Source organism: Antennarius striatus, chromosome 13 (assembly GCF_040054535.1).
Source record: "Antennarius striatus isolate MH-2024 chromosome 13, ASM4005453v1, whole genome shotgun sequence".
Lineage (NCBI taxonomy): Eukaryota > Metazoa > Chordata > Actinopteri > Lophiiformes > Antennariidae > Antennarius > Antennarius striatus.
This window is the reverse complement of record NC_090788.1, coordinates 16,867,746-16,888,712: the sequence shown is the minus strand read 5'-3', so window position 1 is coordinate 16,888,712 and position 20,967 is coordinate 16,867,746.

The window sequence follows — 20,967 nt, the reverse complement described above, 5'->3', positions numbered from 1 at the left end:
GTTGACTGAGGCTGTCAGAGGATTGAGAATGAAAAGATAAAAAGTGCTGCACATCACAAGCCTTAAGTGTGCAGAAAGTCGTGATGCATTCATGGTGAAACTGTTGAAACTTGCTTTACGTTTAGACCTAAAGCACACGAGGAGCCTAGATGGAACTTCATCATGTTTTATTCTACACTGGACCACTTCTTTGTAACTTTATAATGCTTAGTCTACCATATGGGTGTCCAAAAACACAATTTGGTGCCCAGTGTTTCCCAATTCAAAGACTTGTAACTGTGAATTTAGCTTTTGGATGAGGTGCCAACTGGCTCCTAGCCAGTACAGCCCACCTCCTGAGCCAAGCTCCCCAACTCTGTTGTAATGACAGACACCTTCACATTTCCAGGACTGTGTTTAGAGAGGTACTGACAGACTGTGAAAGATTTTTCTCTCCTTTGGATGATGGAATGTTGTGATGCAGCATGAATCAAAGCAACTGTTGCAGACCTGGAACATTCAACATCTGACCACTGTGTTTTATTATTCCTCTAATCCATCTTAATTTCAGGGATATTTTTTGGACACTAGAATGTAACTTTAACTGTTTAATTTCATCAAAGGAACACGGCAAACCAGGCATAATGTGCATGTTCTGCTGCTGATCCTACTCCACTCAACATCAGTGTTTGTTTGTAAAATTTTGGACAAAATTTGGCACATAAATCCTTAACTGGTCTGGCTGAAATCAGTACTTTAGCTCAAAGCTGCACATTCACAAAAAATAACAGTCCAAAAAGAAATTACCACTTCAACTGTAAAATTTTAATTGTTGCAATAGAAGAAAAAAATCCCTGCAGTCCAGAGTGAAATGCATTCATATTTCGGGATTTCATATTTACCAATGCAATGAATGATGATATTTATCTGGATAAAATATAAAACATTAAAGTAATGTGGATAAACACATGAAATTAAATAGTTTGGATAAAAGATTTATCACATAATAAGCTGTGTATTTTCAAATGTGATCAATGAATGAATCAATCACTCTGTAACTCATAATACCACTTTAAGAAATGAACATATTTTTCATGAACATTTCATTGTAAAGTTATTGCTGTATAGTTTAATCCACATCTATACGTTGTGATGTACGTAATAAAGCATTGACAGGTATGTCTGACAAATGATGTTGACATTACAGATTCAGAACCACTGGTGTTAGCGGGTGAGGCTTAATGGGCCACAGATATTTTACTTTATGTGCTGACTGTTGTGCAGTGAAGCAAGCAACCAGCATGACAGTCATACAGTATACACTGTAAGCTGTAAACAATAGATGGAAGTTTAAAGCAAGACAGCTGTTTCTAAATCGGAACAATGCTATCATGTCTACTTAATGTACTGTGTAAACAATGGTTTTAAAAGTTGGGTATTTAGGATATAAAGGTGTTGTGAATTTCCCAGTTTGGAATAATTAAAGTATATCTAATCTAATGGAATTTAACTGCATGAATACAAAGAATATTCAAAGAGTTACACAAAATATTATAAGTGTTGAACATTCAACTGGATGCACATTCCTGTAAATATAAACTTGACATGATTTCCTGGTGCCAACAGTAATTATCACTAAAATAACTTAAAAGAAATAACATGGTGATAAAGTCACTGTCAACATGTTTAAAGAGGTTTGTCGTAAAGATGAGACACACTCATCAGAACAACTATGACACAGATAACAACACATATCACTACTGTTTTATTTCCCTACAAATAAAGTGTAGTTCTTTTTAAATTCTTAAAATTGCACCTAATCCTTCTAACCCGTCAAAGCTTTGTGAAGCAATACTGTGGAAATGTTGTTCATTCATAAACCTTTAACATCTGGACATCTGGCAGAATCTATTCAATTGTGGGTTGTTTTTCTCTGGAATACGGTATTAAATTTTTCCTATCAAACATATTTGTCTGTAATCAAGGCCCGGACTGGCTTCAACAAATTCATACAGTTTGTACAGATGGAACCCCAGCACAGAGACAGGTTTGCCCCATGGCAGATGAATGTGAAAATAAATTTCTAAAGTCAAACCCAGCTGCTGACGCTGCTGCAGTAAATGATCAAACATTTGCGAGACAGAACAACCATCCTATCCTAAGCAATAACTCAATGATGCATTAAATCTCATATTTTAAAAAGAACCATTGTTTCCCCATTGACATCACAGAATACTGGCTTTTCACCCTGTTTTATTTGATCCTTTCTTTCTTGAAGAGCTTTTGGACAGTTGCTCAATGCCGTCCACATGTCATCTCTTGTATTCCATGGCACCAAGTCTATATCCTGCTGTTTGTATGGAGATTGACTTCAACTGGATGCAGTTGTGGATGATGATCCAAAGCATGGGAGCCATAGCACACATGGCCAGAATGCTGAGCTTTCTTCCTCAATTAGTATGAATGATTAAGCAGGATAGGGAAACATTAGTCTACATCTGGAGGACAACCGAAGCATGTTGCCAGATCTGATGTTCTACACCCAGCTTTACCCCTTTAACACACTTATACAAAATAATGTTAAGGTTCCCTCTGAGTACAACTATGATAAATGACTTAAATGATGTATCTCTTTAGTTTTACAAATTCTGTGATTTACAGAAAGTTAATATTTCTTAGTGTGAATGCTTAACTCAATATGAGGTGCAATATGCACTAGAACACTGGTTCTGGTTTAACACTGCTGACAAATTATTTATAAATGAGCTATAAAATTCAACTTAACAGACCCTTAGGAACAGAAAAACATGATATTGTTCCAAACATTTAAAACTAAGCAGGGATCCTTATTTTAATGGGTCAGTTCATGGTAACCACAAGGAAAAGTACACATAATTTTCCCACTTAATCATGCTAGTGTCTGACAATGCAGACAATTTCTCTTTACCTGCTAAGGTTATAGATTTTCCACTCTTAAATGCAGTCCAGCAGATGTTAATAGATTTGCATTTGTTGCGCCACAATCATGTTTCCACACTCATCCTGGTTAGAAGATGTAAAATAATTCCAATGGAACTATTTCTCTGCTGTTGATGCTGAATGATAATGAGCACACTGCAAAAACATATCTGCTTGAGCACAAATTTAATCCAGTTCCAAGCCCAAATAAATGCAAAAGGTTGTGGTGGAAAGGTAAAATAAAAAAAGAAACTTTGCCAAACAAATATGAGCATTCATCTAAAAAAATGGAAAAAAGATGACGCACTGTGGCGACCCCTAATGGGATGAGCCGAAAGGAAGTGTTTTGTGACACCAAATTCTAATCTCCATTTGAGCTCAAACATTACATCACCTCTTGTCAAACACAAGCAAATATGTTCATGTCAGGAGTCGTAATCCATCCAGGTCACATGGGGTTTTGTTGTTGGTAGTGTGGCTGTAAACACTTCTGACCGGTGACGTTATGCAATAACAAAGGTATATATGTGGGGGTTCAAGGCTGTTGACTCTGCATATAAAGCTTTTTCATCCTATGCTAGGTTTTCATAGTTTGATGCAATTGACATTGCATCACACACAATATGAACACATGGTTGAGACACACACACTCACTATCACAAAATATAGTAACTCTTTTAGAGAATTGACCAGTTTATTGCTCATTGATTAATTTTGTTTTTGTTTTGGTTGTGAATGATTATTTGTCATCAATGTATTGCTATGAAACTACTATATGTGAGTTAGTTTTAGCACCCAAGGTCTTCACAGGGGTCAACCAAAGCTGTCCAGGTCAAGTCCATTTCTTCACACAGCACATTAAAATGATCACTTAGTGTTCAGCAAAGTAAAAAAATAGTCACTACAAAGTATAAATAAGAACAAGTGTAAAAAAAACACTATTTTTAAGAAACAAACAACAAAAAGTGTCCTGTGAAACTGTCTAAGCAGGGTTATTAAAATACTGTATAAAAATGGACCTACATATCAGGACTGCATGAGAACGGTTTGTGATTTTAACACTGGTCATGTCATTGATTGCTACCTGGTATAAAGCGTTGCAGCGGTCCAACCAGAGAGTGATAAAAACATGAGTGACCTCCTGAAGTCTGTAAAAGAAAAAGAGAATTTTATTTCAACTTAAACTGTTGGAACAGAAGCTCGTTATAACCAAGAAATGTATTAGTGTGTCAAACGTAAGAAAAAAAATCAGAAATAACCCTGATATTTTCGACATGAGGCAATCGATAAGACCGAGAGACAAACATATACAGTCAGGAGGCCCTGGTACATACTGTAGATGTGTAGTTGAAGAGTTAATAGGCAACTTCATATTGGGCTTCAGAGGCACGAATACCTGAGCATCAACTTATTATCCAAGTGTGCCATGAAAAACAGCGTTATCATTACAAACCTGAATACACGCACACACAGAGAGAGAGAGAGAGAGAGAGAGAGAGAGACGGACAGACAGACAGACAGTCAGAGAGAGAGAGAGAGAGAGAGAGAGAGAGAGAGGGAGACAGAGAGAGAGAGACAGAGAGAGAGTGGCGTTCATGTCTGGGCCAGCCCTTATCAAACACAAACCTGTGAAGATTTATGTGGGGCAAAAGTGCAATGGAATGCTGATGGAGAGCCACTGAGTTCAGATGACTCAGTCAAAGAGAACGCTACTGATGGAAACACCACGTTTATATCATGTGGAGCACAATAGGAAGGTTTCCTTGTCTGCTATTATTTTGAATGGCAAACCACAACACTGTCAGCATTAGACCCTTCAACACAAAGCTGCTAGTAGGGTCGCCTTACTGACTCCACCAGACCAATATAATCCAGATGAAGAACAATTAAATTTAAAATTGGAAAGAAACAGGGGGACATCCTGACATGATAACTGAACCAATACGAGTTGTTTTGACAAACACATGTCAGTTTTTCATTGTTTGCATCAGGATGATTCATATCATCACCGTGACTTCTGCTTTGAGTTGAACTGTAGTGAAGACTGGTCAACGAGGATCTTATCCAGACCAGTGGTGTTGCTGTTGGTAAAAATGCTTCTTTGGAAAGTGTCAGAGGTGTAATGGTGAGAGTGTTCTCAGCCTTAGTAACGAGGACTATAACTCATATCAATCCCATCAGCAGATATCGAGGGTTGGGGTTTTTAGAGAGAATAGTTTTAATCTGGGCATGCCTATTCTACACTCCAGTTGTCTTGATGTTGCATGTATTCTGTCTGTAATGGATTAGTGTTGCTCAATAGAATTGTTTTCGTGCACAAATGTGAAAATCTCATTATAAGCTATTAGGGAATGTAGCAGAGGGTGCATGAAAGGTTCACGAACTAGCAAACATGACCTCAACTTGCCTCTGCAGACGAGAGTAATTAGAGTTAATGAGGCTTACAGTATCTAAATTAGAGAAATATTGGTTAAATGTGGCACATTATAGGTATAAAAAGAACTGTTTCGTCAAGGATCACGACAGTGTGTCATCCTTTTTTCAATTTTAGAGGAATGCTCGTGTTTGTTTGGCAAAGTTTTTTATGTTGGATGCCGTTCCTGCCACAACCGTCTACTTGGGACCGGCCTACGGGTGACACTGGCTTGTGCCCCCGTAGGGCTGCAGATGGTGGGGACATGGTGAACATGTACTCCACCTCTGAGCTACATCCATGACCCATTAGAGATATAAGAAGTCAAATTACAATGTAGAATTTATGGATCTAATGTTTCATTTTAACAGGAACTCTTAATTTTCAAGTAGTTACTACCTACCAGACACGATTGAGTAAAATACAATGTACAAAAACTTGGGTAAACGTTTTTATTATTCTTCTTACTTATTGACCGGCTTTAACGCAGAGCTGTAGTTCTGTATATAACCTATTGCGAAATGCAGGGCGGATTATGGAATTAGTATGTCTGTAGGCATTGTCCCATCGTCTTGGAAGAATGCTTGAACTGATTCATGTAAACAGGACATCCTGAGGTAATTAAAACAACACTATGTCAACAGAGGTTTAGCTACAAGCAGTTCATTTATATTTGAAAAGCGATCACAATCCAGGATAATCTAGAAGATTTTGCTCCACTTTCTTCCCGCTCTCCACTTTTTGTGTTATTTTCACATAACTGATTGAGGGTGATTAATTTCTTACTCCAGTAAAATCACTTGATTTCCAAATAAAAGAGAAGTCTTTCCATTCAGGGTGACAGGCAATCGATGACTAACTTTGTGTTTATGTGACCCTGAAATTAGTCAGAGAGTAAACAAACACGTATGCCAAGCACATTTAAATCACATGCAAACAATTTAGCAAAGGTTTGTGGGTAGCCTAATAATACAAAATAACATTTAATAATTGAACAAAATGAGAGCAACAGTGATTTACAGTCTTGACTCTGCTGCACTTTTACCCACATTAACTCTAAGGCATTCTTATTGTGGTTTTTGTCTGGTGTTAATTAAAAACATTTTGTTTATGGTCATATTTATGTAAAAAAAAAAAGTCAAAGACAGATGTAATGATTAAATGCAGCATATTTACTATAGAGCATCAGTCCTCAGTTAAGATTTGGCCTGCTCGCAGTTTTTCAAAGCAAATAAATGTGTCATATTTGTTCAGCCAATACCATAATAACATATATACATAACCTCAACCAATCCAGTATGCAAGTCATAGATTTGATTCGCATGTTTGATTTGGCAAAAGTTTTACATCGGATGCCCTTCCTGACACAACCCTCTGTGTTTATCTTGGGGCTTGGGACCAGCACAATAAAACACTGGCTTGTGCCCTCTTGTGGGCTACATTAATAACATGCATATACCATGAATTGAAATTCAATACAGAGCTACCATCGTGAACCCCCATCACAGAGCAGTAAATCAGTAGGTCGTTAGTATTTTTAGACGGGACACAAAAGCAACAACCAACTGTATTGGTGACGGGGCTAAACAGTGAGCCAGAGTTATGAGACCTGGGGTGGTGTAAGGTTTCCAGCAACCACAGGCAGCAGATCCACAGTACCATTACCACTTACACTGGCAGCCAGTTGGAGGAAACATTCAAACTCCTGACTGCTGGGATTTTTGCCAAGCAATAAACTTTAATGTGGTATAGTTCTCCTTCTATAACCTTCAGCCTTGAAGCGGTTCACACACACTGAGCCTAGACATCCTGATACAATGGGACTTGTTGCGTTTCTGTGTTTCTCAAACATTTCCTGTGTGTTTCCTGAGCGCTGATAAAACTGTCGCTTGCTCATTTATTTAAAACAAACCAATCGAAATTGAGTGTTCTGTCAGTGTTGTACATGTGTAAACATCTTGATTGATGGGGATGTTTCAGTGTTGTTGTTGACACGTCTGATTTGTTGGCACTACATTTTAATAAAAATTTAATGTGATTGTCTTTCCATAGACGTTGAAAATACAATGAAATAGTATTCATTTGATATTCCATAAAAGCTTGTGAAAAAAATAACACAAAATGTTGGTAATAACAAGACAAAAAAATCACCATCACTGAAATAGTTATAAATCTGTGAATTGTTAAGGTGAATTGGTGTTCTGTTTATTTAAATGAACTTTTTTTAGGGCTTTTGCAAATCTATTTCTGCAGGGTTTTTTTGTTTTGTTTTTTCTAAATAATTCTGGAGATTCATCTAAGAAAAACTGGTCATTGTAGAATCATCAGAAGCTGGAATAGCATCAAAATTCAAGCGACTTCATCTGCTACGTATTAAGCATGCTTTTCACTAAAATCTTCAAACCAAATCAAAGGAGTCAAACTAATTCCCTCTGCCAAATATTGAAACATAAACTTAAATAAGTGTGAATGTCTGAAGCCAGCAGGAACCAATGTCAGCTGTTTTAACTCTGTAGATTCATTTAGTCTCTGTGTGCTTTGGCCAACTTCGTAACAATTTTGCCAGAAGGAAATTAATAGTGAGACAGTTAAAGAATCATGGGCCAACGATATGTGCCATGCGAGAATGTAAGGTCCGTGCTCTGCAAGATGACCGCAAACTCTGCCGTGCAGCCGTGTGGATGTTGTAACCATGAATTTATGATTCATTTTAACTTGATTGTTTTCATACGCCACTCTGAACCTGATCATCTGAGCTTTCTGGACTTTGTGTGGGGCTTGATGATCCAATGTTGTTGTCTTTTTAGTTACATGACAGGTCTTTCCATCTGACTTGAGACGATTATTTTACAAGCATGAGTCCCAAATGTCCACTTAATATGCTCAGACAATTGTAGTAGGAAAGTGTGTAGTGTAATGGAGTAAACTGGTCTGTACATAGGAAAATGGGACGTGTTCACTTGCTGGCTCACTTGGAGTTTCTCTTGGCCAGGACTTCATGCTGTGTTGTCCCATCAGGCTATTCCAGTCTCCTCCACTCCCTGTTTCTGTCTCCCTCCCCCCACTCAAAGTCTGTACTACAGTATAACTGCTTCCAGTGTGTGTAAAATACCACAATGTGTTGACACAAAGTCGAGATTTTAAACAGGCATACCAATTAAAACCATAACCTTATAAACAAGTACAAGCTAGACGGCACTCAGAGAGCACAAAACTCCACTGAGGCAGCCATACGATTACCATTATGTACAACACATAAACCACCAGGCCAATAATAGTTTGAACCTCGTAAAAAAAAAAAAAAAAAAAAAAACTATCCTTAGTATTTATAATGTTAGTGTTGTTAGCTTGATTGTCCACTCATCTCAATTTTTGCAGGTGCCTGCCAGTTTCATTTGAACAAAATTGGCTTGTGACTGCATCTGCTTTGTTTCAGCTACAGTTTTATCTGGGTTCCAGTAGCATTATTATTTACCTCTCAACAGCAAATTTTTAGTCCAAACTCAGGATCATCAGAGCTGAAATATTACTTGGCTCCAGATCAGATTTGGCGTGTGGTAGAGCTCAATGAGATGACATTGAATCATTTATTTTTCCAGAAATCGTTAGAAGAAACAAATATGTATGCTGCTATCCTGCAGGGGTAAATAATCTATCTGGACCCTGACTATCACCATCAAAATCCAACGAATTGTTCCCCAGACCATAGACTATCTCTCCAAAAAATATAATCATAACCTGTGCTTAACTTTGAGTCATCCCGCCAATGGCAACACAACTGTCAATTCTTGGCGGAGATTTTAGGATCTAATGTGAAAGCATGTAAAGTCTCAGCCAGAGAATCAGAGAGCTCTCAAAGCAGTGACCTAAGGGAAGCAAAGGACGAAGCATCAAACTCATCTCCAGACCAGCCCTGTATAATGGAAATGTGCTCTTCAGTCAGCGCTGGCACTCCCCAGCGTGTACTCAGAAAGACGTAACCACACCTGTTTAGATGCAGTTCATAATAATTCAAATTATAAGATACCTAAACTTTTAGGAGCCATTCCAAATACTTGAGTCTGTCAGAGGATTTGAAGGTCCAACTGTTGCCAAAACAGACAATTCAGTTTTCCTCCCCTGAGGTAAGCAACTCGTATTGACTCGACTTGACTCGTATTTTCAGCTTATTCCAGCATCTTTGATCATCATTTGGATTATTTGTTTTGTTAACAATTCAGGATACATTTATTATACAGGAATTCTATCACAATGTATGGTTGCTTCATGTTTCAGCAGGTAACAGGTTTAATTCATTGAACTTGTTAGGTATCATCTTTTTATATAAATCCAGCCAATTTCTTAAATGCAGAAGAATCCTCACTGGACTTTATTCAGTCACAAACTGATGTACAGACCCATTCTTCCTATTTTTGCAATCACTACAATGACACTCAAGAAACAAAAGGATAATTGAATCCTAAATGAAATAAAATCCAGTCTGTCTGTCACCAATATCCCTTAAAAAGTGGTGCAGCCTTTTAATGTTTCTTTTTTTCTTGCATTCTTATTTTTGGAAGGCTTTCAGATGAACACATTTCACTAATTCATTTGTCCAAGAATGTCTTTTCCATGTCTGACATAAAAACAAAGCAAAACCAGTTCAATTCAATTATGTAGTGTAATAATTATACTACTCATATGCACAAACCGTGTCCTATGTGATTTTTTTTCTTGTTTTTTTGCTTTCCACCAAACAAATGAAAGTGATTGAGACATAAGAGAGAGACTGCCAACAGTTCTTGCCTCTTTTCACGTACTTTGAGCTGGAACTGCAGTGAGATGAGAGTTAGTTTACCAATGTCAGGAGATTATTAAGTTTTGATTTAGTAGCCGCAATGTGAGTAGAGGAAGAACATATCACTTATTAACGTCTCCACCACCGCTCCTTCAGCCACTGAAGGTCTCACTACACAGTTACTAAATCTAAGCTGTTGATTATTAAGGCTTCTTAGAAGATATACATCCAAAACTAATATCAACACAGTGTTAACATACTGAAATTAAGCCGTGTTCTTTACTCGACTCCTCCACCTACATCATCTCCTCCCTGTTGCTCCTGTGTCCAGCATTGACGTTTGCTTTCACTCATCTAGTGGCACCAAAGTAAATTAATTATTTTTGGCATATGTATTGTTCACTTGTGACTCTATCATTGATCACAGGGTGTGTAAAATAGTTGTATTATTGAAATGCAGCCATACAGTCTACTGCCAGACAAGCGAAGAGGAGAAACTGTGAGGACATAATTCAGTCTTGTCTTTATGACTTTAAAGTTGCTCTGTAACACTCTGTGTCGATGGTCTTTTTGTTGGCATATTCTGATATGAGGGGGAATCCCTCTGCTTCCCTCACACCTCAGAACCCAAATTTATGTTTTAGCTAATCTTTCCATTTATATTGACAACTCTCACCAAAACAGTTCAGGGAACATAGAATCATTTGGTTATAAGGGACGGGGTTCAAAATTCATTAATTTAGTCTAATTATATGCTCTCACATTCTGCACCCCTCCCCATATGGCTCCCACTCTGTTTCATCCTTTTCTTGAGCTCCTTTCCAAGGAAACCCCGAACCCTAACCCTAACCCTAATCCTAACTCTAACACGTAACCATAACCCTAACCTTATCCTAACCCTCACCCCTAACCACTGACCCTATCCCTAACACCTAACTCTAGACCGTAACCCTAGCCTTAAAACTAACCCTAATCCTAACCTTAACCCCCAATCTTAACAATAGCCCCTTACCATGACCCTATCTTTCTATTTCAGCACTCTTCTATCCTATCCCTTCTATATACTTCTAACTCTATGTTATCACTTCTGGTACCAGGGGTAAGAATCAGGAGGTTCTGAAGTAACATACTGTATGTCGGCCCGTGTCTTGCCTTTGACCTCTATCAAACAATGGTGCCGTCGGGCAGCAATGCCGGGGCCAATGGGAAATGAGTGACCTAAACCCTAACCCTAAACTAAGCCCTAACGCCTAACCCTAACCTGACACCTAACCCTAACCCTCTAACCTTAACACTCTAACCCCAAGCCTAAAGTTAAAGTTGCAGCAATATTTTTCTCTTAAAATAATTGAAATTTGATAATTTCTTATATGACTGTTTCTGACTGTTGTCTGTCTCCGTGTGGCTCTGAGGTGCACTGGCGTCGTACACGGAGTTTACCCTGCCTCAGCTCCCCGCGACCCGTGACAGCGGACAAAGTGTTGAGGTTTACTGTAGGACCCAAATGCGCAGATGTCAGGTAAAAGGAAAAAATAGATTTATTTAACAATAAATGTGAAGCGATGATGAACCAGATGATCAGGCTGAACAGGTAAATCGGCAGGAGAGGAGAAAACAAGCAGGCGGCTGGAAATGGTTGTAGTTCAACAGGCAACAGACCAGAACTGGAACACGTAGAGAACAGAGTTATCAAAAAGTCAAGGTGCAAGTTAAAGTGAGCCAAGGTGTGGATACTGACAAGCAGTACAAACGAACTGGCGATGAATGGTGGAAAACTGGTCCTCATGAAGGTCTGGAGATTGGAGATTGGTCACAGGTGCGGTGCTCTGCTGCCAGCAACAGCCACACCCAGGTAGGTGGAAACTATGAGGGACTCAGAAGAGGGAGAGAGAGAGAAGCAACTGCAAATCCTGACACAAAGCGGAAGAAGATGAAAGCAATGAATGAATGTTTCTGATTGCTGTTTGATTGTTCTTATTCAATAATGAGTGAGTGCCATTCCTGTCAATATTTATAGAAATTATGGCCAAAACTACAAGAAAACAGCAACTTCCATGAGACCGTGTGTTTATGCTGAAGTCTGTCATTACCTTGACGCTGGTCAAAAAAAAGACGATCCAGCTGTGACCTTAGAGAGGCTACAACCTCTGACACGAATCCTCATCCAAATCTCCACATTTCACTCAAGCAAAACACGTAAATACAAGGAGTTTTTAAATTCTTGTTTGCCTTTGGGGAAGGTTGAGTCTGAACATGAGGAAATTACTAGAGAAATGTGACTCACAGTGTCTTTCTCTCTCTTCCCAGCATGGCTTCCTTTTTTATGATTGATGAGATCAGCTTAGACCTCACAGAAAGAGAGGCTGCAGCTGTTGAAGAAAAACATGAAAATAATAATAATTTCTACAGTATACATGCTTACAGAATGACAGTGGAACAGAGGCCTTTGAACTGAATCTTATTTGTACAAATGAAGAAATTCTGCAGAAAATGTCCTCCTTTCTTCTCTCTGTGTTCCCATCTTCAAGCAAGAGCAATGAAACAACTCTTCCGACCAAATTACTGAATAACTAATGAGATACACAATTTAAAGCACAAGAAATGCCTCATGCGGTAAATACGAAAAGGAAAATACTCTTAAACATTTGATTAAAACAGAAACAGCTTCATTTTTCTAACATAAATAAAAGCTTCTACTGGACAAAGTCAGATGTCTCACTGGGTTGATGAGCCAACTTTCTGTGGGTCTTTTGCTCGTCACTCATGTGAAACCATGAGATTTTTCTTCACGACTGTAATCTTATACAATGTGACAAACTAGCTCATTGTTTGTAATGCGATGAGTCAAAAGCTCATGGTATACAGATTCCAGACATGCAGCAGTAATCCCCCTAGGACCACTTGAGACCCTAACATCACCCGGTGGTCAACTTTAAATGCTTTCATGGCGTCACAGAACACAACAATAAAATGTTTTGTTTTCATGTTTCGTTCTTTATCATAGGGAGACAATTTGGACCAACTATAAATCTCTAACGTCAAGTCTGTTTCAGGATGTGAGATAATAATTTAGCTGGTAAGAGGCAATGAAGAAAAACTTTTTCAGCCTGACTGCTTTTAAAGTGCTGCAAGCTCTTTTCTACCAGGTGCTGGTTCCTGGTACATTAGCATTCTGCTTGAAAAATAGGTATCTCCCCACGTTCTCCCCACCTATATATTCGAATAAGCTCACTTTGAAAACCTCACGGTGTCATGTTTTAACTCTACCCACTACCGACCAACCAATCATGGCACATCTGCCAGAAGGAATCAAGTGAACAATATGGAGTAAGGCATTGGGCTGCAAGACTTTTTGTTGCGGTTACGCCTTTCGTCCACATAACAACGCAGGTATCCGGGACGAAAACACCGGCCAAAGTGAAGTTTTTTGAAAACGCCGGGTCTGCTTTTTCTATCTGGGGGGCGTCTCCCTGCGACGAAAACCACTGTAACGTTAGTGTGTGTGACCCGTGTCTACATGTACACACAGAATGGAGTTGAAACTGGCTATTTTCTGACACGTAACAGCTCCACGTCAAAGATGCATTAATAAACATGCTTGACAATTGGATATTTGTTCATTTGTTTCTTTTTTTATGAGTCATAAAGTTTATATATTTATTTATTCATTCATTCATTCACATTCCTCGCCAAAGACGCCACTCTGGGTCAGACCAGGATGTGCTGTCTGCTGGTGGGAGAACTCTGTGATGGGTGAGCTTGGTTTATAATACCAGTCTATTTGTTTTCGTATGTTTGATATGAAGTCTGATATTTTTTAATCATGGAATTTCCGCGGGTTCCCCCTAGTAGGATATAACACAGCAACATGGTCGTTCATGTTTCGTTTGCCAATGTGTCAAGCAAACACTGCATAAACATGGTACTGTTTATTTATGCCTTTCTATTTGTATATTCTTGATGTGTTGTTTATTACTCTTTCTCTTTGGTGTTGATACTACTTTCTATGTGCTGGTACTTTCTGTGTGCTCTTTCTGTGTTTTTGTGTACTCACTGTGCTGTGTGTAGGGCGATGGAGAAATTAATTTCCCTGACGGAACCTCCTTAAGGGATCAATAAAGTGTTACTCTCTACTCTACAGTACAAATCAAAGCCTGTTCCCGGACCTCATGCTGTCTACCACATTTCAAAATGTTTTGGGTGGATTTTCTTCCTCTTTGTGTTTGTGCTAAATACTGCTGGCTGCTTTTCAGATTTCCCCTTACTTTGACAAATCATCAAACACTGTCCTGTCCCGCCACCTCACAGGCTCACTTTATTTATTCAGAAGTCAAATCAGCAATGTTACTTCCTCCACTTTCCGCTCAGACAGAACAAACACTCCGTTTGAGGTTTATGTAGAACAATCACGTACAATAAAATTTAAAGACTTATGTTATTTTTGTTGCAGTAGGCAGTTTGTATTTACATCTTTTGTTGAGTTTTGTTTGTGATTGTCTATTAATAAACAAATTTGTTAAATATTTAAGAAGAAAATCTAGAAAATTATGCCCAAGGACAAAGTTGCCCTGAGCACTAGAAAAAACTTGATTTTAGCTGAATGGGCCAAAGTCTGTCTCTGTACGTTTATTCCACATAAAGAGGTGCAGGCAGATATACAGACGAAGGTGACTCAACATGGCTCCTTTGGTAGGGACGTAAAAAAGAAAGTTTTCAATTTGGAAAATCGTCGCAGAGGTCGATGCTGTAAACTCTCACACAGCTGCAGTCTTCATTTCTTAACAGAAAAAACAGACCGAGATGGAAAAGTCTCTCATTCTACATCAGTGAATATGAGATACATGACTAGACTAAGGCTTGGAGGGAAGAAAAGCAAGATTAGATGTACGTGTAATACATTCCTGATTATGCCAACTGTTTGAAGATATTCTTGTCATGCTGAGTAGACACACAAAAACACTATATGTGATCAACACATGAGGCATGTTCGTCTTCCATCTTCTATTCTCCAGGGAATGTTGGTTTCATTCAAATGTCCTGGACTGGCAATGTGAAGCCAACAAAACCACAAATTGATCGCATCTACATATAGTCCAGCCATCTTTCTTTCTTTTTTACATGCATAAAAGAGTGAGAGATCTGTCAATACAAATCTGCCAATCCTCTATACAGTGTAAATTTAAGGCCTCCTGGATCTTGTGCTTAAATAACTGAGCTCTAAAACTCATTCAACCCTTTTTTCCTTTGCCTTGTTGTTTCTCACTGTTGCCCTATACAACATTAACAATTTTTTTTTCATGTGTAAAGTTGATATTTACTGGTTTTTGCATTTTAAAATAGCTGTAAAAGTTTGGGAGACTACTTACTCACTTGTGGGTCAAATAAAATGACTGCAAGAGAAGAATTAAATAATGGTGAGAGTGGGTTTCTAATGAGTAACAGATCTGCAAATCATATATTCCAGATAGAAATAATGATGTAAACATGTTATATTACTTATTTTACAAGACTTTTGCATTATTCTACTTTAATAACAATCTCTATATTCACAGTACACTAGAGAGGAGACTGCTATTTCAAAATGAAAATGGTGTGGAACATACATCAATCGCATGGAAACCTTGCCTTGAATGAACTTTATATATACACAAATATCAAAGGCCTACTCTGTCTACCTACAACCGCAAAAAGTATTTTCCGAGGTCTCGACTCTGGATGAACTTAAAACAAAGATCAAAATGCATTATAATCAAAATGCTGTTTAGGTAGATGTCTCAGGCACTAATTTAGAGCTCTGGTCGGTTGCCAACTCTACATTGTGAAAAAACCTTGGACAAGCTGAAGAGTCTATTTCAGATCCTAATATGGAGAAAACACTTTTTAAAATCCTCAAATACTGCATGTTCCTCCACATGGCTGCAAAAAAGGAATTATTTTAAAGGTTGGTCAGAATTCATGTCAGTTATGATTTATCATAACAGGCTCCCACACATTCCTTTCTTCAAAGAGGAACTCCTTGATACATAATTGCCCCTCCAGTAACTAAGTCATCTTTGGCACCATGATGGACACGTTGTCAAGCCTGTGATTGGTAGATGAGCAACTGAGTCACAAGTAGTCCAAGAAGATGCTGTAGGGTTTGGGTCACACCTTGTTACATAACAAATGTGAATACTCAGCATTTGCCTAAGACACCCTGGAGCCCGAAACATTCCTTTACTCACTTTGGTAGGATTTTCTGATTTTAATAAAAGAGGATTGCATGGCATGAATGTATTTCTGAGAGCAAACACACTGATCACATATAGACTTTTGCCTTTTTTCATATGTTGGATGTCAACACTTTCCGATCTTATTTAAGCTGTTCAGTTTTATAAGCTTGATCATTAATAGTTGCAAATGATGATGAAGAGTGAGCTCATGTGAAGATGTATTTCAGTTCATCAACAGGCTGGAATCTTTGTTACTGGATGAAAACCAGTCAGAGACCTCAGTGATCAATATCAGAGTGATCATTCACAAAAGTTGTCAGATGCTGGTGCTGTTGTGGCCAACTTTAATTAAAACCAAAGATGTCTCATTCCTTGTTAATTAGTCATTTAATGGTGAATGTTCTGGGATTTGGAGGAGGTTGCAGTAGTGAGACAATCTGGACATTTAATTGGCAACATATGTTCATTTAAGCTGAATGCGTGGCCGAATGGGAAATCCCGTGTTGCTTTTGTACAGAGCAGTGTGTGTGTGTGTGTGTGTGTGTGTGTGTGTGTGTGTGTGTGTGTGTGTGTGTGTGTGTGTGTGTGTGTGTGTGTGTGTGTGTGTGTGTGTGTGTGTGTGTGTGTGTGTGTGTGTGTGTGTGTGTGTGTGTGTGTGTGTATGTGTGTACAGGTGAGAACTGGTCGTAACTACTGGGCCCCACCCAGTCTTTCATAAAGAAACTGCTTATACAGCTGAGATGTCAGTGTTGAAAGAACTATTCTCAAGGTGGACAGCCAGACTGATGCTTAAACAAATAAAGGCTGCAGTTCATTTATGGAACTTTTCAACATAACCCACATGCTTAAATACGCTGCACTTTCAGATGTGCCAGTATTGTTAAATATGTTAAGAAACACAACGGTGCAACTGTAAAGCTGCGTTCAAATACTTTCACACTACTTCACTCACTACCTTATCAAGTAATCAAACATGTAAATCGGTATGCAGTCATACATTCGGGAGAAAGAGAAGACATTGACCCTTGGGAACAGGCAGCCATTTGTTGCAATGTGTGACATCAGCGTAGAGGAGGGTGAACCTTAGCTGGTTCAGAACGCATTGTAAAATAAAAAGTAAAAGTCAAGCATTTCAGTACATCTTATCAAAACTATTTTTCATAATTGATATTTTATTGCCTTTGTGTTTTCTATGCAAACTGATGAACTTTACTGAACTACATTCAATTTTGGGGGAAAAAATGTATCACTCACTTTTGTATATTGTAAGATATACTGTTGTGAGCAAGAATAAATCCCATTTTCCTGTTTATGAATTCTGTTACAGTATTTCATAGGTTTTAATCAGATCATTAAATTGACTTATATAGGCACACATCATATATTAATGTAGAGCTACACATTGTATCAGCAAGCTTCAGTGTAAGTTGCACACAATGCAGGGTGGAGGGCTCTTTTTCGATGTTTGTTTAAAAAAAAACGTATGTACAGAACTGTGTGTGTGTGTGAATGTTGTCATTGATTAAGTTGTTTGAACCTGTCAGTCTAATAAATAAACATTATTTTGTTCTCCATTACACACAAAGTCATATGAATTTTATTTTTTTTTTAATTTCAAAAGGCTGGTTTTTATCACTATCAGCGGTCACACATCTAAATGCTTTGTGCATCAGGATGAAAACTAATTTGGTATTACAATTAATTGTGATTCAGTACCATAATGTCAAACACTGCTGTTAATACGTACATGTTTGCATGCATGAAATGTTGTCACCTCTGTGGAATAAATCCAGTAAGACTTCTGAACGGTGGCATTGAGCCTAATGAATCCGCTGTCCTGCTCTTCCCCCTACTGTACAATTAAGGAATTTCAATGCAATAAATAGATTATAGAATAAAAAGTAAAATCCCGATGTCATTTTTGAAGTATCTACATTTGTACTCTCCTCTGCTTGTTTAACATTATCCACCTGGGATACCAAAATTTATTAAATCAGTTATTTTATACATTCAGAAAGTAATCACTACTACTTTACAGCAGCGTGGAACAGAAGAGCGTTGCTAATTTTATGTTATTATTTCGTTTCATTAGAAATATTTGGTGAAGTTAAGAAGCAGAATATTTCATTCCGTTTCATTCAATAATTTATCAGATACAATTACTACTATTGTGCTACTAATTGTAATATCTGAACCATTTATCAAGATCTAATCCATCTGATTGGTCTTTCATTTATTAGGCTGTAATATTCATGCTACTGATTGGATTATTTTAACTCAGGATCATCTGCATTATTTCCTTTAACACCCATTCGTCCATCTTCTACGGCTTATCCGTAGTCGGGTCGTGGGGGCAGCAGCTTCAACAGGGAGCCCCACACTTCCCTTTCTCTGGTCACTTCCACCAGGTTTGACTGATGTAATCCCTCCACCTGGTCCTGGGTCTGCCCCGAGGTCTCCTCCCAGCTGAACGTGTCAGGAACACCTCCCTAGGGAGGCTCCCCGGGGGCATCCGCACCAGATGCCCAGACCACCTCAGCTGACTCCTTTCCATGCGAAGCAGCAGCGGCTCTACTCTGAGCCCCTCATGAATAGCATCTGCCTGAGAAAGCCCATTTCCTTCACTTCTATCTGCAATCTCGTTATTTTAGTAATGACCCATCGCTCATGACCATAGGTGAGGGTAAGAACGAAGATTGAACAGTAGATGGAGAGCTTTGCCTCCCTCTTTGTGGAAACAGTTTGGTTAAGAGACTGCAATACCGCTCCTGCTGCCCCAGTTCCCCGTCCAATCTCACGTTCCATTGTTCCCTCACTTGTAAAAAGGACCCGAAGATACTTAAACTCCTTCACTTGTGGAAGGACCTCATTCCCCAATCGGAGAAGGCAGTCCACTGGCTTCCTTCTAAGGACCATGGCCTCAGATTTGGAGGTACTGATACTCATCCGCGCCACTTCACACTCAGCTGCAAACTGAACCAGTGAGTGATGCAGGTCACAGGCCGATGACGCAGACAGGCCCACATCATTAGCAAAGAGCAGCAATGAAATCCTCAGCCCACTAAACTGTAAACCCTCCTCACCACGACTACGCCTTGATATCCTGTCCATGAAAATCACAAACAGAATTGGTGACTAAGTGCAGCCCTAGCGAAAGCCAACAGCCACTTGGAACAAGTCCGACACCCCCGAGAACCCGAGCGCAGCTCTCACTTTGGGCGTACAGGGATTGGATGGCCCTGAGGAGAGACCCCCTCACCCCATACTCCCACAGTACCTCCCACAGTAAGTCCCTGGAGACCCGATCGTACGTCTTCTCCAAGTCCACAAAACACATGTAGACTGGATGGGCATACTCCCAAGTCCCCTCTAGGATCCCTGTGAGGGTAAAGAGCTGGTCCATTGTTCCACGACCAAGACTGAACCCACCTCATTTGTTCCTCCTCAATCTGAGGTTCGACAATCGGCCGAATTCTCATTACCAGCATCTTGGAGTTAACTTTCCCAGGGAGGCTCAGGAGTGTGATGCCTCGGTAGTTGGCACACTCCCTCTGGTCCCCCTTTTTAAAAAGAGAAACCACCAACCCAGTCTTCCACTCTTTTGGCACTGTCCCAGACTTCCACGCAATGTTAAAGAGGCGTGTCATCCATGACAGTCCCTCAACACCCAGAGCCTTCAACATTTCTGGGCGAATCTCATCAATACCAGGGGCTTTGTCACCATGAAGTTGTTTAACTGCCTCAGTGACTTCGCCCAGAGATTTGATTTGAATCCCCAGTCATCCTCCAGCTCTGCCTCTGCAACAAAGGACGGGTCAGTTGGGGTTTTTGGATTCAGGAGTTCCTTGAAGTGTTCCTTCCACCAACTGACAACGTCCTCAATCAAGGTCAACAGTATCCCATCCTTGCAATATACAGCTAGGATGGTCCCCCGTTTTCCCCTCCTGAGGGGTCGGACAGTCCTCCAGAACAACTTTGGTGCCGTCCAAAAGTACTTCTCCATGGCCTCTTTGAATTCCTCCCACACTCTCTGTTTTGCCTCCATCACAGCATGGATTGCTGCAGTGCTTCTGGCCTGTCGGTACCCTGCAACTGCTTCAAGAGTCCCGAGGGACAGCATACCACTGAAAGCCTCCCTCTTTAGTTGAACGGCATCCCTGACCACCAGGGTCCAACACGGTGTTCGAGGTTTGCCGCGTCTTGAGGCACCCAAGCCCTTGACACCACAGCTTTCAGCTGCAGCTTCAGCAATGGAAGCTTTGAACATTGACCATTTATGTTTGATGTCCCCAGCCTCCACAGGGATGCACAAGAAGCTCCTTCGGAAGTGTGAATTGAAGGCCTCGCAAACAGAGTACTGCTCCAGACATTCCCAGTTCATCCGCACTACTCGTTTTGGCTTACCTGGACTATCCAAAGGTTTCCAACGTCAGCGGATTCAACTCACCACCAGGTGGTGATCAGTTGACAGCTCTGCCCATCTCTTCACCTGAGTGTCCAAAACACATGGTCGAAGGTCAGACGATACAATCACAAGATCGATCATTGACCTCTGGACCCAGGGTGCTCTGGTACCAGGTAAACTTGTGAGCATCCTTGTTTTTAGAACATGGTGTTAGTTATGAACA